Source organism: Battus philenor, unplaced genomic scaffold (genome assembly GCF_028537555.1).
Source record: "Battus philenor isolate CCGP_79_NKW_IND1 unplaced genomic scaffold, ilBatPhil1.0.hap1 SCAF_2, whole genome shotgun sequence".
Taxonomy (NCBI): Eukaryota; Metazoa; Arthropoda; class Insecta; order Lepidoptera; family Papilionidae; genus Battus; species Battus philenor.
The window spans coordinates 3982117-3991139 of record NW_027181682.1 but is presented as its reverse complement, the minus strand read 5'-3'; positions in this window follow the sequence as shown (position 1 = coordinate 3991139).

Below are 9023 nucleotides of genomic sequence, written 5' to 3'. Positions count from 1 at the left end.
TTTTATAAAACAAAATACGTCTTTATATTTACCTACTTTTTTAAAAGCTCTCTCATCGGTATATGATATAAAGACACGTTTAAAAATTAAAAAAAAAATTTTACACAACATTTAATCTCTTCCCACATTTATAATGATTGAATTACACAAACAATACTTACTGGTATCTGTACTTACTGACTACTATTTTCTTTATATATTACTTACGAATATATGTATACTTCAATGTGAACTTCAGGTTTTCGTTTCGCAATTCGTGTTCGACATTAATACTAAAATTATATGTTTACTGTTCACACCTCGGTCCACAAGTGACGTTAAAATATAAAGTCAATGAAACAATGCTTTCGTATAGAGTAATTAGTTATCGCATTGCGGACGTTTCCCTATACCCGTGTTTCTGTCAACGCCGCAAAGAAATAACGTTTCGGCAACAGGTGAGCCGTTGGCTGGCGGCCAGACGCGGTCAGTTCAATATCGGGCTACGTGGAAGTGGATTTGGTGAAACTTTAGCTTTTATTTTAATGAACGACGCTTTCGCGGGCTTCTTTGTTCTTATGCCTACACGCTACTCATACGGAAGATTTATATTTAAATTTATAGATTGTTATGAATACGTCTGGAAAATTTATCAAGTCATTACTCATCTTACGGCAAACGGAAATGTGTACACACACACGCTTTTGTACTAGTTTTAAGACGTAACTTCTAGACAGTACATGGAGTCGCCATGCAATGCCTTAGGCCGACGCTGTGCATTGGCGTGTACATTCACCGACTATACTCCTCTCTCTACTTAACCAAATTTCATTTATTACGAATGCTACTTTGAAAGTCCGATCCAGAATTGAACTGATATTCGCCCTTAACAGGCTCTCTCACTCATTCCTTCAAAGCCTAAAAATTGAATTTATCTTTAATTATATCGGGTGAACGTTGTATCTGGTGACACTTTTAAAAATATCATTAAAAAGGACATTAGGAATGTCATAAATTACTTGATGATCATAGAGTTTCGGCCGATTGTATCTTACGAATACAGTTAACCATTGTTCGATCTTAATACGTATTGCTTGCTGGTAGCATTAGAGCAAAGTTATAATATTAAATCGGCCTTTATCTGTAATACAAACATTGGATTATTAATATAATTGTTATTTGCTCGCATTAAAAATATTTACATTGAATTACAAAATAAACAAAAATACGATCACCGCAAATTTATGTATTAATTAGAAAAAATTAAAAAGTTGCTCTGATATTATTTTTAAAATGTTTTGTTTTTGCAAGATCCGGCATCGTGGATTATTAGAAAAAAATATGGCTGAAATTTGAGAGCATTTTTTATGTGTAAAGCGATAGTCTTATGATTAAAAAATCTGTAATAGTATTTTTATCAATTTCATTTTCAATAGAGATTGATATACATTTATACCAATCATCTATTTTATATACTGCAAGACTATTGTGTTGCTACAGTGTGTACATTTTCAATTTAATTTTATTAGAACGCCGTGAATATAATGTGTATAGACAATGCTATAGTGTATTCTATGACGCTAGTCGGTAGTAGTGAGTGGAGAGGGGAAGGCAACGTCTTGGAGAGCTGTTTTTACATTCAAATTTCATAATCCCGGTCGTCATACCCGCTATAAATACGTCGGCGACGCGACAAATCGACCTAAATTATTTACGCATACAACAATTGACCAGAAACCGTCCCGATACACTAATGCGCCCTTAAAGACGTCTGTTTGTTAACAAATGTTTGGACGCTTGCCACGACCGGAGCTGGTAACCTGACGACGTTGGCAGACATTACTGGGCGTGTTGATTGTAACGTTCTCCAAGTGGGCGTAACTGTTGTATTGTTGGCCAATCATAGATATCGCTCTATGGCGAAAAGGCGTTATATTCAACCACCCAATCTATGTTCAGTTCATATTAAATCAAGTAAAAAGATTTTTATTATATCGTGTAAAAACTATCTTCAACCGATGACACTATTTTTTATTTAATGGAATCAGGCGTTACCTCGCGGAAATCCATCCTAAGTAAGAAAATGATTAATATTTAGCCACTTCCGCACATGCAGTGATAGTCATGCAATAAAATGCACCGTCCGCCAGCCCGCTGTTAAATGCGTATGCGGCAAACAATGCGAATCACACAACCGCCACCGCCAGATCACTCAACACGTGTTTCTCCCCTCCACGGGGCATCTTTAGGAGTTATGTTACACCGATTAGTGCCAAACACAGAGTGACTCTGTGTTTGGCACTAATCGGAAGTGGCTAAATAAACTTTTAAAAAACCTTTTCTTACACTATTTTTTACTTGAGTCAACAGATATGCTGGCTGAAAACCCGGCAGAAATTGACTACCAAAAGCAAAATCTTTTTGTTATTTTTATTAGTAATAATGCCACACACATCTTTTACTGCTTAAAAAGTTCAAAGCAATTTAAGATAAATTGCTTTGAACTTTTATTCATTTTTATTTACCATTTTTTTCATTATCATTTCTACGGTTTATTCAGTAGGTTATAGCAAAAAAGGAAAAACTGTTCAATCTGGTTGTGGTAATTTTAATTAGTGTTTGTTCTAAAGCAGTGTATTTATTATATAACCACCATTTTTTTTAATTCGTACCCCTGTTTTGTTTGGGACAGGGACTTTATTTACAATTTTTTTTTATGGTTTTATCTTTATTCTACACTCACTCTCATTCTTCTCAATTTCTTTTATTCTTTCCTTTTATCCTTCACAATATCTTGAAATTTTTTTTATATAACACCATTATACGAGTATAACCACCATTAAAATGACAATAGTACAATTGTGGTGCAATTGAGCAGTAGTAACCCAAAGGAATAGCACGAAGATCTGCGATCGTAAGTAGCGGGTTCGATTTCCGAGATACAATCTTATATCACTGCTCACAAACAAGTTTTCAGAAGATGGGCAGCAGCGTACTCTGCATTCCATAATACCACACTGCGATCGCCAACCCGCCTGCCAGGCGTAGCGATTGAGATGAATCCTTGGGAAAACTTTGCAGTGGGCGTTTATTGACTGAAACAAGGAAAATGGCAAGAAGTTATTAAATAATATGCCGACAGTATGATTGTCAAATGTAAAAAAATATTGTATGGGAAATATATGAAATACAACGAAACTTTTCCTTTGTCAAATACATAGACTTCAAATAGAATATGTAGATGCATGTTTTCCTGCGATGAAATCATTTCAAAAGATGTTTAGATATTCCATGTAGCGATTGGAAGTGAATAAAGTATAATTTTTGTAAAAGAATGAGTCTAAAAACACAAAACAAAACAACATCGTTGGAAGACACTAGATGCAGGCGGCTTGCAATGTCCAACTGTAGATTTCTTGCGACCAAAATGATCATGATGAAAGAAAATAATTAATGACAATCTTTTACAATTACTGAATATTGTAACGTAACTTATAAATAGTAGAATGTCTTACCTTTATGTCCAATTAATGTAGTTTTAAATGCTAATAACAGTAAATTTTCAATGTCACGGCAAATAATAAACAAACATTCCTTGCTTGCTTATTGCACTGTTTACAAATTAAATTCAGTGTTAATGCAGAAAATTAGCGAAACAACATTTTATTTATAAACTTTGGAGATTTAAAAAAGCAATTTGTAAGAACGAGCGCAGATGACTCATTATTTAATTAAAACGCGTGTGTTTCTTTAAGTGCGGAGTTCTATATGCGGCACTCGTTTCAGTGGGCGCTCAACTTCTGGCGCTTAGCTGTGAAGTGCTCAGAACAAGTTACAAGCGCTGAGCGGTTCTGAGTATACTATTACTTAGTTACTTAAAAAATATTGTACACGTGTAAGCCAATATGAAATATACATTGGTCTTGTTTTTAATGATTTGTGAACAAAATTATGACGAATCAAAAATCTAGCGCCAACATATTCGAATGAATTAAAAATCGATTTCAACCGGTCCTACTAGCACATCTTATATAAACTTATTTTAAGTTGATAGAACCTCCCTTAGAGGTCGCCACGAAGACAGGTCTTGGGCTGCCCTATTTCAGCGACTTGCCTCAACTTTCCCCGAACTTAAGTATGTCGTCAGTCTAACTACTCTACCGATTCCTCGTCTGCTATTCGAGAACCTTTCGAACTCAACGGCCATCGATCTCTCTATGCATAGTTTTTAAATATCTATTGGTTATTGAAATTTTAAGGAGCAATAGAAACTTCTTTGTTTTTGCGTAAATACTGTAAACGGATCTGAATAAAATCTTAAAATATTTTAATTTTAAGTAACACCAACCGAACTATATGAAAAACGTTATTATTGTCAAAATTTTGTGTCAATAAATTTATACTAACATTCTTCTCCATTCTTAGTATATTTAAATTGTAGAGTTGATTGCTTAAAAAAAAGCTTAAAAGGGGTAAAGTGTAGTCCATTTGCAATCAATTAATGTATGGTACACCATGTCCAAAACATAAATAGTTTCGTAAATAATTAATAATGTAATGAAATTATAGTATAAAAAGCGTTAAAATGTTTATTATCAGGAATCATTTTTTTTCACCTGTCTTGGCAGACTATATTACCAGTGAATGGCCTGTCACATTCCAATAGTGTTTCAGAGTGATCACTGTATACGGGGTGATTGGAAATAAAGGTATAAAGCTTTAATATTCTCGCTAACAAATAGGTTATACTTTATTCACCACTTTACAGCTTTTACATCTGTAATCAATGATCCAGTTTTAAAATATTTGCAAGGGAAATTTTCTTATTTAAGTGTAAAAACGCTTACTTTGTAAAAATTTATGTATTGGTCAATATACATCATATAGGCCATACAGGATTAATTTAAAATCCGATACATTCTCAAAGGTATTTTTATTGTTTTCCTCTGTTATAAGATAGAACAAAAACCCGGTTGCAATAGAGTATTCAAACAAATTAGTTGTAATTAATTGGCTTCTGAACATTTACGCGCTGGCCTTTGGTATTGGCGACAAATTATTGCTGTCAGCTGCTTTTAATTTCATTCTGCCGCTCGAAAAAATATTTTCCTGATTATTTAAATGACCTCTATAGCGAGTACTGTGAAGTGATGTCATGTTTTCCATTTAGCAAAGTAAAGAACATTTGCACTGTAAATTCCGCTATTCTATAAAAGATTTTATATCACTTAGCTTTAAATTTTTTTTAGTTCTTGATGGTGAAGGCTAAAGTTAATAAATTAGGCTTTATGATGTACAACAGATTATATTGTTCTAACGTTTATGATAAGTAAAAGACTCTAATTGTAGAAAAGGCACGAACCATAATGCTACACAGAGGCCCCACATAAGACTCTCAAACATTATTATAGATTATCTAATTTAATTTTAAAATAATGTTTTCCATCATCGGTTATGAGCGGTGTCGATATTTTAAAATTCATGATTTTGTCCTGCGTAAAAACCAAACCTGACCTGGTCGTAAGACAATTCTAATTTTTGCTCGTTTTGTTTTTATTCATTTGTTTACATTTTTAACAATTTAAAATCATTTAGTGATCACTTCTTTTAGTCACGAGGAAAATTCCAGAAAACTTCGATTTTCAAATAATCAGTTTGAGCTTCTCTACTCTGGCATTCTTAACACATTTTTAAGGCACGTCGGTCTTAGAAGATTGGATAACAAATTCGGCAGTTTTATAAGTAGTAATTTTCATATCTTCCACGCTAGTAGCGCAAATCAATCGTGTTTCAGGATTTTCATTATGAAGGATATTTTTATTAGTTTTCCTTTGAATTTTTTTTTAACGGTAATTCAAAGACATTATATAGGACTTCTTTGACCGATAGTATCGATATGTGGTTTACAGTAAAAGGGCATTTTTAATCTTCGAATAAATAAATAGAATTTTATGAAAGATTTATAGGAAAGTAAAATTGTTATAAATATAATACAAAAGCGGTCCCAATATGAGTCCTCGAGGAACCCTCCTCCATCCGAATGATAATAGAGTATTTGCACAATGCCTCATGATGGACGCTTGAAAGCATTTTTTGAATTGTAAACCGGTGACGTACTAAAGTTTATCACTGAAATAGATCGAATGTACTGTCCCAGTTACAAACACGTGCGCGGCCGACGTCAAGAATAATGACATTAAAAAACACGTCCACGACCAGACACCGGTTCGAATGCCGTAACGTCTTGCTACGCCGGAGCAGATACTTGAGATGCTTTCTATCGGTGCATTTACTATACAGATCAATACTTATTTTTATTCTAGTGTATATTTAGATTGCTTATAGATTATGTACACGTCATGGAAACTTAAGTCTGAATGTCCAATAGATTGCAATTGGTTTTGTACACTTTAAGTTTTTTCATCTTTATTTTATTTGACCAGTAATATACGAGCAAAACATTATTTATGGCTTAAGGAACCATTTCATATTAAGAATTATAAAATCCCGTAAATGTAAGTTAAGTAATTATATTTATTACGACGAAAATAATTAAGAAATGCTTCTGTATAACAAAGTATTTATTTGATTTGCGGCAAATTTTGATGCATTGGTTGGTATCCACACAGACGTCTAGTCAAAATAGGCTATAATTAGTAAAGACCTACCATTTTAGTAATGTTCAGAGATGTGTGAATATAGACAGCTATTACCAGTTTTAAATGTTATTTTTTTTATGCGCCAAATGTGAACTGTTTTTTTCGAACGTATTCCATTTTATCAATAAGCTAGTCCCGCTGCGAAAATTGGCTCATTTGCGTTTTCGCTCTAGAATTAAATTAAACTTGAAATATATACAGTCTAAAGCTTACACTTAATCTTACGCTCCCCTAGCGAATTTTCAACTTTATTTCTCAGATTGACGACGATGCGTAAATTTTCTTCTTCATTTATTTCAATCAGACGTCACGGTCTCCTTTAACGTTTCTTAATAGATTTAGAAATCATGTTCAATTGATCGATTATTATCGGTCTTGATTTCATTCTCTATTTAGCAATACTGCATTTACTAATTACTACACGGTAATTCGTGTGAAAGTTTTAAAGAGGTGAATGTATTGCACTTGCTAACAATTAATATATTGTACATTTTCTTCCAAAAAATCTGTATTTCCGGAAATAATAAGATATTGATATTAAAGCAAGAAAATCGCTTTCAAAATACTGATTACTACATATTAAAAATAATCATTTATTGTTTACTGCTGTCTCGGCAGTCATTGTACTGAAAGAAGTTATTTTACTGTCGCATTCTAAAAAAAAAAAAATGTAACATATTCCAGAGCGATTACTTTATACAGAGTGATTGGAAAAAGGTTTAAAAGATAGAAAGACTTTTGCTAACAACTGAGCAATACATTCACACCTTTAAAGCTTTTACATCTATAACCAATCACTCTGAATAGTATAACTATCTTCTTCTTCTTCCTTCCCTTTTCCCTTTATTTGGGGTCGGGTCTCCTTATCAATTTGCGCCAGGCCACTCTATCCTGGGTTGTCCCTGCATCAAGTTGAAGGGTTTCCAGTTCCTTTCTGATATTAGACCACCACGTAGCTTTTGGACGCCCTCTCCCTCTTGGGAATTCTGGGAGGCTTAAGGCAGTTTTTACCACGTTTTTTTTTTCTGAATAGTATAACTATACTATGTAAATTTTCTATTGATGTTACACCTTTCCGGCGTAATATGGCAGGAATTCGAAAACTATTTTCGGGTCCAAACGCTGCCTGCAACCTATTGATAAGGAACAGGAATATTTAAAGTAGCGCGAAAGTACCGAACTGGAAACACTTCAAGTGGCAAACTATCAAAAATGATTTCAATAAACTTGCCATCCAAACTCAGAGAAGATTGAAGATATAATCATTGGGAAAAAGTCGTTTCGGATTGTTTACAGTACTAATTATCTCGTTCTTTTTAATGGTATTTGGGTTTAAGATTCTTTTAAAAGAATAATTATAGTTTCACAAACAATTAAATACAACGTTCTTGGGGATAAAAAAATAATACAAAGTTAGTTCGGGATAACGTCTAGGTTGTTTGAACATAATCAATTCGTTCTTTCAGAAATTTTGTGTTAATTAAATTATGGCACGTCATTCTGTAGAAAGATTCTTTTTTTAAAAGTACTCAGGTTTTTTTTTATTAAATCGATGCTTTTAAAATTTCTAGTATTTCTAACCAGTCATTTTTCAAAGTCGGTACCGTTATTTGGATATTGGCCAATTACTATGAAGATATAATTCACCGATGGTAGGATGGACTATAATGAGTTACTGCTCCATTTAATTCATTGTCCAATTACTAAAACTGTTCCTTTGAAGTTTTTTTTTATTTTGTATTAATTTCTCGCTTGTCAACTTTTTGTATACTGGCTGGATTTTAGTTCCGTGTCAGACGCTGACCTAAATATAAGTTTGTGAAGTTAAGAAATTCCTTGAAGTAAGACAACTTTTATTTTTACTATTTACGTGAAAAGGTTTTTATTTTATAAGCACATTTAAATGCAACTTCGCTTGATGTCAAACTACGAGTATAGTATGTGTTAAAAGTCATAAGGGCCCGACCCTATGTAGTGATCAGAGCAATGGTAGCCTTGTGATAAAAGATTGCAACCGGCGATTGTAATATCATATGCGTGTCAGTCCTGTAACCTGACTGATAAAAGTTAATTATTAAATAAACATATTCTTGCAATCGTATGACAAAGTAACCTGTTTGATAAAATGAATGTTGAAGCTATATGAATAATTGTAAGTCTTATTGGGATTATAAATAATCAAAAACGATGCATCGGCGATAAACACAGTTGTTGCTCGAACCGCTGAAGCATCCGGATCTTTCATGATATTAATACGCGGTTACTTGAATATAAGGTGATTCTCCAAAATTGCTTCGTATTGGAAGTTGTAATGGCTCAAAATATGTTAGTGATTAGTCCATGAATACTGTCGTCAGAAATTGTATCACGGGTGACATACTTAGA